General features: G+C 42.8%; 1 pseudogene; it reads right to left on the bottom strand.

Moving 5' to 3' along the window:
* Positions 1-11,627: 11,627 nt before the first annotated feature.
* LOC117834244 (uncharacterized) lies at positions 11,628-12,524 on the bottom strand (annotated as a pseudogene).
* Positions 12,525-13,549: the final 1,025 nt, after the last annotated feature.

Below are 13,549 nucleotides of genomic sequence, written 5' to 3'. Positions count from 1 at the left end.
TGTAGGTGTTTGAAAGCCAAGGAGTAAAATCTCCTGGAGGTGTAAACTCCATTACCCCCTGTCCCCTGGGAGTCCATTGATGTGTAGCATTGCCATCATAACTAACCGTTTGCAACTGTGTTTGCCATATCTGATATTCTTCAAAAGCTTGCTCCGACAGTGGTAACTTAAAGATCATTTCAAGACTGTCTCCATGATTTTCTTCACTGAACTAGAGGGGTTGATAACGAAAGAGAATAATCTTGTATATAGGAGTGAAAAAACTCCTCAGCCCAAAGATCATTCCAGAAGAGCACTGTAGAGCCATCACCAATGCTATATTTTGCAATATATACAGTGAAGATATGAAGATGAAGAATATCTTTCCACCAAAAGGACCCTACTTCCCTCGATTCATGAGGTACCTTCTGTTTATAATACTTGTTCAGGATGATGTTCACCCTTGGGGTGTTTTCATTAGCATAAAATTTATGAACTCTGAGGAGAAGACCATCATTCTGAACTTTGAGGTTGAGTACTCTAAGACCACCCTTTTCTTTTGGTCGCATTACCTTTAATTTGGCCAGGATGCAAGATGACCACCTTTTTTGGACTGATCATTACCATGCCATAAGCACTGTTTCCTTGCCCTATCAATGTTCTCAATCGCTCCAATTGGGATTTTAAGTGTACACATGGCATATGTGGTCAAATTAAGGGTTAACACAGAATTTACCATCTCCAAACGACCTGAATATGATAATAATGAGGAGCATCTTCTCTCAATTCTATCCATAATAGGAGTTAAGTCTTGAAGTCTCGATTTGGTTGTCCCCATCGGCAATCCTAGATATGTGAATGGCATCGATCCCACTTGACAACCACATGATATTGCAAGGTTCTGCATCTTAGAATCAGTTACATTAAATGGGACCATCAGAGAACGTATGAAAGTTAATTTAAGTCCTGTAAATTCTGAAAAGGAAATAAACAAGTCATTGAGACATAGAAGCTGATTTGTGTCTGCTTACATTAGAAGCAGAGTATCATCAACATATTGGATTATTGGGAAACCATTGTTTGGCTGTGGGATCGGAATTATAAGATCACCTCATCGACAGGCATCATTCAATAAATAGTGCAATAATTCAGCTGCTAGGACAAAAAGCGGGTGAGAGCGGATCACCCTGCCTTACACTCCTATTACATTTGAACTGCTTCCCAGGCACACCATTCAGCAGCACGGATGAGGTTCCGACATTAAAATCATGGAAATCCACTTCAGCCATCGGTCTGGGAACCCTAAGTGTTTCATAACTTCCACAATGTCAAAACCTTTGGCAAAGTCAAGCTTTAGAATTATAATCTTCTTTTTACTCTAATGACATTGATGAATGTACTAGAAACTCCATGCCAGACAGCCTTGCATAGTTCTGCTTTTTATAAACCCATATTATATTGATTGGCATGTAATAGCATCAAGATAAGTGACTGAAGCCTCTCTGCTAGGATCTTGGTCAGCAATTTCAAGATGGTACGTGTTGAGCAGTGATATTGGCCTAAAAAATCATTCACAGTCTCTAATTTGTCATGTTAGGAACCAATGTTATGTAGGACCTGTATATACTTTCCAGATTTATCTCATAGTTGAAAAAATTCCATGCAGAGGTCGTAGAAGTCATCCTTTATCATTGGCCAACATTTCTTCAAAAATAATTAATCCGTTGAAACCATCAGGCTCTTTGTCTGGTGGTATTATTCTAATGATTCTGTTGATTTCCTCTCTATTGAATGGTGCTATACTAAACTGCTGAGATCAACATTAAGGTTGATAAGAGTGTGAAGATCAAAACGCATGTGAGGCTTAGATGTAACACCAATTCTGTTTCTATAAGCAGTCCAGAGTAAAGCAGCTTATGATCACAAATTATATGGTCATTCTCATCCTTTAATTGAGAGAGTGAGAATTCTTCCTGAATGAAACTGTAGCCACGGCATCACAGAATTTAGTACACTCATCTCCAAGTTTGATCATATTGACTGTGCACCTTTTCTTCCAATGTTGATTCTTGTAACCCAATAGTTTCGTTAAGTGTTCCTTAATAATCTTTCTGAGATTCCATCCGAGACCGAGAGGTTCCTACAGCCTTCCAGGCTATCCAGAAATAGGATGACATTGTTGCAGTTCCAAAAAAGTAAGCTGAGATTTGATAGCTTCCTACTCCACAGTTTGAGATCATGTCTGTCTTCTTTAGCTACCCGGACAGCACCAACACAGAGTCTCATGAGAAGCCCCTACCTATTTTTTATATCTTTTTATTCTAGACCTGTTTAATTCGCTCTCATAAGGAGTCGAACCCGAGCCTGCTGGGTACTACTTAGATGCTCTAACCACTAGGCTAGAAGCCCTTTCGCAAGGACCATCGTATTTGGGTACTGCTGAGTCCAATTAACCGACGTAAAGAACTAGTCCAACTGTTCTAGAAGAAGATCTTGTTGCATGTTGCTCCATGTATAGGCCCTACCTTTGATAGGAAGCTCTAACAAACCCTAATGGCCAATGATATCATTGAAGATGAAAATGTTAAGTAGATTTCCACTGGGATTTTTGCGATCTCAGCGAGCGATAAAAATTGAAGCCCCCAACGAAGATCCAGTTCATCATCATCCAGTACCGTTTGACTCATCCAATTAACAAATTAAACTGCATTCTCATTGGCTCTTGACATGGACCATAGGCTGCTGTTATTGTTTCCAAGTGTCAAGATTATGGGTTGATGTGAATTTGATGGTCAAGGCAAAATGCTGGATGTCCAGCACCTGTCCTACGAAGCATGAGCTGTTCCAGATGACAAGCAATACACCAAATGAGCATACTGAGGGGATAAATTCAAACTTGTCAAAGGGGAAGATCTACATCATTATACCCAGAAAAATGTAGGTTTCGGACGAGATCTACAACTTTATACCCAAAACCGTAGTTTCAGCATGTATTATCCATCCTTGTAGTTTGAATTTTACGTTTTATTCGTAACTTTTTAATATGGACTCGAAAAAAGACAAACTTTATGTGAATATAGTGAGTTTCGACCAGATCTATAGCTTCGTAGTTTAAAGATTTTCAATTTAAAGTCATTTAGATGTCCAAATATTAATTTGGATGGAAACAAACTTTATCATGCCTTCCTCCATACACACCTACACATAGACAACCAGTTATGCACCAAACAACTAAAGATAATTAAGATACAACAACTCTTTTTCACTGATTTAACCTTGAAAAATTGAGCAGTACTATAGCACATGTATAGACTTTTTGGTACAATTTAACTGGAGTTATTCTTCATGATAATCATATCTTTAGTATTTTATGGTGCTTGTATTTTGCATATAGTTAATCTCTATAAAATTGAACGTTATATCCTATAGTAATGCTAGCGTCCGTGCGTCCAGCCACGCTGTACGCTCCATGTGGGCTGCTGCATCCTTATCCCAGTTGCTTAGTTTCTTGGAGACGCACCATCGTCCGTCAGGAAGATGGGTTGCTGCCTATCCTCATATTCCAGTTTCCTTCTGCCTCATGGAGCAACAACCCATGCACTGCCGTGCCTAGCTCCTCGCCATGGACTGTCCCAAGAGCTGCGAGGTCGCATGGCCAATCACCCCTCCCCTCTGCCTCCTCCAATCCCTCTGCTACACGACTGGCGAGCCACAGCCCGGTGACTGATGTAGTGTCTCTGCGGAGTCCGTCCAACACCCCCATCGCTCACGTGTGAGAGGTTCATCGCTATGTGCGCGGCTATCGAAGCCTTGCCTTTCATGTTTCTGCATTCTGTTGTCAAGAGGTCAACAGGAAGGGAAGGGGAAGGGGAAGGGGAAGGTGTAGAAGGACCTGGCACGAGGCTCACCGCCATGTAAGTCACCCGCAAATCACGTACTTCTTCTACTCCTGCACCGGTTGAGGAGGAGGTGATCAAAGGGATGTGGAGGAAGATGCGGCATACTTGAGCATCCAAGGAGAAGCAGTACTGGATGTTGCATGAGTATTTTTTATTGTTGCAGTAGTATTTGTTTGGAATGTTGCAGTTATTTGTGAGCCTGATGTTCGATTCGCCATGTTGCAAAGGAAGTTTTGAGCTGTAACAATCGTAAATTGATTTTTTGTGACTCATGTTGTGATTTATCGGAGCGATTCTCAATTTGTGTGATTTGGAACCATTTTCGTGCCAATTTCCCCATGAGATTGGTCAAAGAGTGCAGATTATTCACGAATGAGATGTAAATATGATCTATTCATTATTGCACAAACCCTACATCACCGCTGTTCCTAGACCCTACATCACCGCCGATTTTAAGGTCCATTGGATATAGGTCGGCGGTGATAGGGTACCCTATCACCGCCGGACCATGAACTGACAGTGATGCGGGTAATGAAAAAAAAAGCCCACTAGTGCCCCACCGTACCACACGCAGCACCCTGAGAGAGAGAGCTCACCCATCTCGCCACTAGTAGTTTAGCCCACGAGCGCCGCCACGTCCGGTCTGCTGCCGCTACCCCATGTCGTTGCATCCGGCCCAACGCCGTTCCTCCACGCATCGCTGCATCCAGCCCTGCCGCTCCTCCACCGCACACCGCCACATCCAGCCTATCACTGCTTCCTCACGCGCCTCCGCTCCCCCGTGCGTCGCCGCCTCCGGACTTGCCCCAGCGCTACCTCCGCACCTCGCCCTGCTGCCACTCCTCAATGCGATTGAGGGGGGAGGGGTAGCATCTCCCGCCCTAGAGGTTGGGAGACGGCCAGGAGATCTAAGGGAGAGACAAGGAGACATGGGAGAGAGGGAGATCTGGGAAGGAGAGGAGGAGATGGGGAAGGAGATAGAGGGAGATGAGTGGATAAGGAGGAAGAGTCGAAAGGATGTTTATTTCATGAACTCTTTCACTGCTGGCCGTGTAACAAATCAGCGGTGAAGGTATCACTGTCAGGTTAAACTACCAACCAGAGGTGATATATATTCTTTTTCATCGCCGGTTTATTTTGTGCCCCACAGCTTCATATGCTTTAAAACCGGCAGGGATATTATATCACCACCGGTTCATATAAAATTTGCGGTGATAGATCATTGGTGATGGCTCATGGTGATGGCTCATTGTGTAGTAGTGATTTTTCTATATATTTTTATATTTCAAACGTTTAATTCTAATGTTAGCTTTTCGATGTTGCAAATTTTATTTCTACTCTTAGGGGATATTGTATGAAACATGAGCTTATGTTGCACCGAGAATTTTCTTTCTTACAATCGTTGTCATTTTTATACTTATTTTTTATATTGCAACCATATGAATTTTTTATGTTGCAGAATTTGACTTGCAATATTGCGACGGAGCTTTCGATGGGACGCCCAGGGACCAGTAGGTCCGTATATTCTATTTCATTCTTCCCAATTTCGAAAATATTTCTCTTCTATTTAGTGGTTCTAACTAAAATACAATGTTCAATGAAAAATTGTCTGGCCTTTCTTGAGGAACGGCGTCGTCTTAGTTTTGCACGGAGCACGTCGTCCTATTCCAACCTGGCTCGAGTGACGTGTCTGATGTGTCCATAACTTAGGACCGTCGTCCGATCTGCACGGAATGGCCGATGAACGGGGTCAGCAGTCCGAGGCAAGCCCTAGTTAAAAACGGAAGTACGTCTTCTGTGCCTTAACAACGGAGTGCTGCAGGAGTGTATAATCACCCCGCCCAGAATCACCCGGCCGCCCCGTCCTCCAGCCCTCGGATTCGTTCCAAACCCTAGCTTCCCCATCCCTTTCGGCAGCGGAAGGCGGCTACGCACGGGATCGGAAATGGATCCGGGCCCTTCCCGTCAGGACGGCGGCTCGCCGAAGCTGGCGGGGCCGTCTGCCCTCGGCGATGCGCTGGAGGCCCCAGCGCCAGCGATGTCCGTGGAGCCACGTCCTGACGAGATCTCCGGCTCCAGAGAGCTTTCTCTGGCGATCTCCCAGCCGCACGTCGTCCCCTCCCCGGCGCTCGACGAGGTGGTCACCGCTGTGGGAGGTGCTTCCTCTTCGATGGCAGGTGGCCCTCAAGAGGTGGGCATGGCGGTGGCAGACACCAGGATTCAGACAGTGCAAGCGGTGAATGACAGGTACACAGTCTCCTTTTCGGTTCTCATTTTCCTCGCTCTTCTGAGACGCATTGATGGAATCATCAGTAATATGTGTGTATCTGTACATTCTCGTTCTTGGTTACTACAGATTTGTGCCGATTAGTGATGTGAAGGCTATGCTGCAAACTGGGCGCTTTGAGGGGCAGCAAGTCGCTTACAAGAACAAGAGGACCAAACTGGTAGGTTCTTCTTCCATTTTTTTTTATTTTTTGTGTGAAATGCGTTTAGGTACCAAACCTTGTGTGGTATATAGGACTGGTAGGTGCATGCAATCTTGTCGTAGATATAGAAAATTGAGCAGTATAGGAGGTATAAAAATACGTGCGTAGCTGATAGGATAGCAATATTTGCAAAAAAGAAAAGAAAATGAAAAAAAAAGAAATAGCAAATTTAGGTATGTTTTTTTTTCTAGCTGGTGGTATGAGATTAAATGCAGGCAATTAGCACTCTTGAAGTATCCATCATGCATTAGTACTTTCAAGGTTATTATCGTTGGCCCCTTAATTTCATTTGGATTCAGTTGTTGCTGCCCTTTAGCAACTGCACATGTGATGTATTCTTGAACTTGGTTAGGTTCTTCAGTTGGCTGTTGCTTTTACAGGGTTGTATTTCTGTATGGTTCTATGTTACAGTTTCCTGTAAACCTAGACATGGCTATCATTGCTAGACTGGATTAAGATCATTCATGCTTGTGAATTAAAGAACGCAACCATTCAAGTAGCTAGTACAGGTTTTCCCCTTTGTCATTGTTATTATTAGTAACTAATTTTTATGGGCAGTCACGCCTTCTATACCTAAACAGGCTGAAGCCTAGACATCTCAATTATTTTTATATATTTTTTGCAGAACCTGCTTCATGGAGTTATACATGGGACGACTTACTTCTGCTCTTGTGGTGACGACTGCGATCATAATGGCAAGGTAACTTGTTAACCAGCTATACAATTGAAAACTTCTATTTCATGTTTTGTACAAGGGAAACCCCACCATTAGGATGAGCATGGCCTGTTGCAGTGAATTATGTGTTTTCATATGTTTTCCCCTTATGTATAATGTACTTATAATTATTGGCAAACTATGTTGTCACCTTAGTTGAATATTGTACCATGTCTAAATACAAAACTTGCAGCTTGATAAAAATATTGGTTTAAAGAAGATTTTTTGCAATAGCATCATTATTTTATCTGTTACTGCTACATGATGTTGGTTCTGTTATATTATGTCATAGTTATGTTAAGGTGCCATCATCTTAACTTATATTTTTTCAGTTCTCCAGATGATCGGTTTTGAAAGATTTGGCTCTGCTTTACTGTCCACTGCACGAAAAGTTTGATAAAAGCGGATTCAAAATTCATTTAATCTAACCTTTGATGCAAGCTGAAACATGTTTCAAAGCATAAATCTGAGCTTCCATTGTCAGTAAGAAACATCAGCAAGATGTCATATTTGTGCTGTCATTACTCATTACATGGAAATAATACGTTATATTCATGAAATTACCAAGCACTGCTCAATTTTCATCCGAATAACCCTTAATTCTTGGGGCAACTGATATTTATAGTTCAGGCTAGTTTTTTGCATTCCTTGGTCATTTAGCTCTCAGTATTTATTTTTTGTTCTTATATATTCATAGGCACTCTCTGCAAGAGCATTTGAGCAGCATGCAGTGAAGAATGGTAAAGAGACACACAACCCGAATGACCATATTGTACTTTCTACCTCAAATATCACCCTCTTTGAAGCATGCCGGAGACTGAAAGAAGCCAAAAATGAAGCTGTACAAGAAGCTACATTTAATACTATCATGAAAGGTGATCATAGGACATTTGCAAAACAGAATGTCATAGCCCCTGTCATTAAAATATCTCCTGATGATAACTCCAATCTGACTGGCCTTGTTCGTAATCTTGAGAAACGGATGGAGAGCACCGAGAAAAGAATGGAAAATCTTCAGTCTCAGGTGAACACAATAGAGAAGAATATAGATTTCTTCTGCAAAGAAATGGTCCGGTACCAAGCATTGTTTCAAGATGTATCAAAGATCCTGGGGAAGTTTGTCGATGACATGTGAAATTGAGGAGGCATATAATGTGATGGTCTGTACTTTAGTCTTGATTGTACTGCTCGTTATTACCAATGTTGAAATGGTATGGTTGTTGGTATTGATAACTTAAACTTTGTTAGTAGACTTTGCCTTTGTTTTCTTTCCTTCGCCTTGTCATTGACCTCTGTTTTGCTTTTTTTACTCAAAGCTGTCTGGCATGTGGTCATGGTACCATAAAATACAGGGAAAGGAACGCCTCTTAAGCTGCACTTTAAGTTGACATTTGTTATTTTAAGACATCACTGTGAGTTTTATTGTACACAACGACATTATCACATGGTTCTTTATAGAAATACTGTGTTCCAATCATTCAACCTTAGAATATGCCAGTAATCCTGTTACCTTGAAAATTCAAGGTAGAAAGCTTTGTTAATCGTAGGATTCCTCGCGGTATCTGTCCACTGAATGAATGGTAGCTAAGGTTCAGTGTACCCAGGTTTGACAAACCAGAAAGTGTAGCAGGTATATATCCTCCGTCAAAGTTGTTCATTTGGAGTTTCACAACAACCACATAGGCTCTCTGGATTGCCCACTTCATCAGGGATTGGACCTTGCAATTCATTCACTGCCAGAGTCAACAGGCGCAGTTTCTTGCATTTCCCTGTTAAGTAGTAGTTGTGCAATTCAAGAGAAACCATGCTTGACGCATCACCAGTTGATTCAAGGATGCTCCCACATTGAGCAAGTTCCCTGTGAGCATAAGGCAGAAGATCCTTTGAGAGAAGCCCTTGTAGCATACTGCTAGTGAGATCAATGGGTTTCGAGACCAGTTGGCAGGAACAGATCTGAAGGTATGTCACCGCTGACTCTATAAACTCAAATCCAAATTACTTAGATGTTTGGTGAGTCCATTTGGTATGGAGCCACTAAGATTGTTCTGAATGGCTGCAAACCGAGACAGTGTCATGACGTTTGGTTGACAAGCTGCTTGGTATCACACCGCTCGTGCAATTCTCTGATAGGAGCACAGTTCGGAGCTTTGGGAGCTTCAGAAACCTCCGCAAATTTTCAAGGTTTTCCATTCTTTTATGGTCTTATTGGACGTCGAGAAACAACAAATAAACATGGTGGAGATCTCCATATGCCACGATCTGTTCGAGCCGTGCGCCATCCCACAAGCTCGATCAGAAACATGCACACCACTAAGGACACGGCTCCCTCCGTCAGTGAATGGAGCACTACCACTACGGGATACAGTAGGTTTGTCGAGTGCCAGAGCCCTCGGCAAAGCCTCAAAAACACTCGGCAACTGACACTCGGCTTCGATTTTAACGGCAAACGCTCTTTGTCGAGTGTTTTTTGTCGAGCACTTGGCAAAGTTTTTACTGAGTGCTAGGTCGACAAACGCTCTTTGTCGAGTGTTTTTTGTCGAGCACTCGGCAAAGTTTTTACTGAGTGCTAGGTTGACCCTCGGCAAATAAGAGTGATGGGGACGGCAAGAAGACGGTGACGGAGGCTTTGCCGAGTGTCACGACGGAAAAACACTCGGCAAAAATTAAAACGTTGCCAAGTGTTAAGGCTAAAGCACTTGGCAATGTTTAAAACGTTGCTGAGTGTTAAGGCTAAAGCATTCGGCAATGTTTAAAACGTTGCCGAGTGTCAAGGCTAAAACACTCGGCAAAATGGTGCGTAGATCACAGATTGTATGGTCACTTTGCCGAGTGTCAAGGCCAAACACTCAGCAAAGTTGTACCCAGAATGACAAATTTGGCCTCTTTGCCAAGTGCTTTGCCGAGCGACCATAAAATTCCTATTTTTATGGTTCGATCACGTATAACGGACCCCCCACTCAAACAATCACATGCATAATTTACAACAAACATCACAGGCATAATTCACAATAAGCATCACATGCATAATTCACAATAAGCATCAAGTAAGCCACAAATGCAAATGCAAGTCACAAGTAAGCCACAAATGCAAATGCAAGTCACAACTAAGTCACAAGTAGTCACTGTGGAGGCCCTGGGAACCACTATGACAAATCTGGGTCTTGAGGCTGATTATTCGATGCCGCCGATTGATTCTTCACAAAGGAGAAGAGATTGCATGTGTGAGACAAGATTGATATTTATATGTCATGCACTTAATAATATGAGCAAAATTAGGAAAAACTATGATTCCTAAATCGGAAGTAATGTGGCCAGAAACTATTTTTCTACTATGCATATTTGATTTTTCTACGAATATTATTCCATTTATTTCATGCAGTTATAGCTCAAATTCAATTTATATCAATTAAAATTCTATAATTGTAGTTAATAAATTAAAATTATCAAATGGATCCGTAAAATTACCAAAATTTGACATGAACCAATCTATGTTGTATATTGCTTATACAAAAAGTTTTCAAGTCAAACCCCAATTCGACCTTCACTTTGAGTCCAAATCTTACTGGATCCTTCTCAATACTACGATTCTTCTTCGGAGATGCTTCCGTTTGTAAGCATCGTACGTGACAAATTGTGCGAAACCTTCTCAATTTTTTACCACAGCCTCTACATATGATATCATGAGATCTTGACAAATCTCATGATTTTCGGACTTGGTTTGCCCTTTTTAGAATTTAAAAACCATTCGGCCACACGTTCGTGGTTGTGTTTCCTGAACAAGATGTTCGAAATTTCTTTTCATTTCCCGGGTAAGGCCTCGCACTAGACTCAAAAACATGAATATCATTTTTCCACTCATTTTATTCCATTATTTGAATCACTTGCGGTTCAAATTTGACTAATACCAAAAAATTTCTCTAAATACAATTAATTAATTAATTATAGCAAACAGATCGAGAAATATACCAAATTTTAACATGTAGTACCACATGTTGTATGTAGAGAGTAGAAAAAGTTTGGAGGGCAGGAGATGAAAAAAACTTATTATTTTGCCGAGTGCCTTGTAACAACACTCAGCAAACATATGACGTTGCCGAGTATCTTATAGAAACACTCGGCAAACAAGTGTCTTTGCCGAGTGTCACTAACGGACACTCGGCAAAGTGCTAACGGCCGGCACGCTGTTTGACGGCCGTCACACGTGGCAGTCACGTGGTGGTATTTTGTCGAGTGTTCGGAGTGTCAAGTTGTTGTTTGTCGATTGTTTTCTTTCCTACTTTCGGCAAATAAGTTTTTTGCCGAGTGCAATTTATATGCCGAGTGTTTCAATGGAGGCACTCGGCAAACTGTGCCTTTGCCGAGTGCTCGATTGAATGCACTCGACAAACCAAATGACACTCGGCATATCTGCTGTTTCCGGTAGTGTACGACGTGCACGACCAACATTCGGTCACGCATGTGCACACGAAATCAAAAATAATATGCAAAACAATGTAACAAATGATCCACAGCGCAAGACTAATGCGGTATGCAACCAAACACATCCTACGTTGCACGGGCGCCATCAATACGCGCTTTGGTGAAGCCAATGCAGGCGTTGACGAAGTTCTCATCGATGAAGTCAGTGGAGAAAACCTGCAGCTTGTTGCCATGGCCCTCAACAAACACCCTAGAGATGAAGAGCCGCGCAAACCTGCGGATCCACCGCGTCACCGGCTCGACCGCCAACGACGCCAGGCTTTGGGTCACCGGCGGATTCCTGCTCAGCTTATACTGAGGTTGCTATCGAACTTTGTCTTGGGCATGTCCGTGTTGATCCAGTCGCCACAGAGGCTCGCCGGGCTTGGGTGCCGGCGACTGCCTCGGTTTCCACACGCAGATGACCCGCTTGGGGAGCAGCTTGGCTGTAGTCTTGTTGAACACCCGGTCGTCCTGCCGGATCAGGTGATCGCCGAGCCTGTCGACGAGGTACCGAGCGAATTCCGGCGGGTCTTGCTGGTCATACTCGGTGCGTATCTCGAGGATGACAAACTCCGACGTCGTCTCCTCCAGGAACCTCTTCACGTCGTCGAGCACGACGTCCACGGGATAGCTGAGGAGGATCCCGTGGCAGACGCGGCGATCCTTCTAGACGCGCACGTCGAGGACCCGGCACCCCATGGCGAGCTGCTCGTAGACGACGGACAGCGTCTGGCACTGCGCCAAGGGCGCGGCGAAGATCCCATTGGTGGCCGAGTCGTGGGTGCCCGGCCATACCACCTGGTTCACGCGCACGTTGCTAGCTCCAAGGCCTTCCATCCACTTCTTGTGGTTCCCCGGCCGGTATCCGGAGCCGGGGAACGAGTCGGCTGACGACGAGAGCAGCACGGCCAGCGCCTGCTCCTGTGCGGCGGCTTCACGCAAGCGTCTGGGCACGTCCAAGAAGCTGATGACAGAACCCATAGCACTTGTTGCAATTGCTGTTGGATTGTGTTGGAATAAGAAGAAGGCGTGTTAAAACTTAAAAGCTCATATTGATATAGGATCTGAGCATCTCAGCACGTCTCTAACAATGTATTAAGTCACAAGTCAACGGAAGCTTTGTAGCTTAAATTATAAAGTAGTCTCTATAAGTTCTTGAAACTGCTGACAGACGAAACCTGGAAGCCAACATTAGCCTACATTTTGTTGACGATTAAAACTGCAACCTCCGTGCAGTCTGGGGAAAACTGGAGCACAAACCAGGTTATCCGTTTTTGTGAAGCGCAAAACGCTACAGCAAAAGCAATTTTCCAACGCACCCCTTTGACATTTTCACAACAGAGCAGCTGCATTTTGTTTTGATATAGAGAACATTAATTAGCATGATAATAGTATTCCCAGTGGACATTGAGATAATACTCCCTAGCTCCATTACATGTGACAAATTATAGGTTTACATTTAGTTTTGTTACAGGTCAAGCTTCTAACTTTGACCAAGTTTGTAAAAGATCCACTAACATGACAATATGAAATAGATCCACTATCAAGATATACTTAATATGGATTTAATGAAAGTGATTTGATGTTGTAAATGATGTTGAATTTTGTTTATAGAAACTCAGTTACATGTTTGACTTAGGATAAACCTAAAGTGACCTAAAATTTATAATGGATCGGAGCGAGTAGTTGCGCACTAGAGGTGGTCTCTCTAACGCACAATAATGCACAAGAATTATGAGTAATAATGCATATACTCAACTTCAATTTGGTCCATAAATACATTAGTAAGTATACTAAGTTAATAAGCATGACTACCAGGCACTAACCAGAACATGAATTTTTTACTAGATAATTTCACATAATTCTATTTAACAAACATGCAAGCACACTGATATACGTGCACACACTTACCCAACATAGCATGGGCACCATATATCCGTATAAAGGCCTCTAGGAGGTTGGGTCAGCAAACCATGAGATTGTTAAAATCATTGCATGCGTTTCAT

Source organism: Setaria viridis, chromosome 8 (assembly GCF_005286985.2).
Source record: "Setaria viridis chromosome 8, Setaria_viridis_v4.0, whole genome shotgun sequence".
NCBI classification, from domain to species: Eukaryota; Viridiplantae; Streptophyta; class Magnoliopsida; order Poales; family Poaceae; genus Setaria; species Setaria viridis.
Note: the sequence above shows the minus strand (reverse complement) of the source record. Positions and strands in the feature narration are given on the sequence as shown.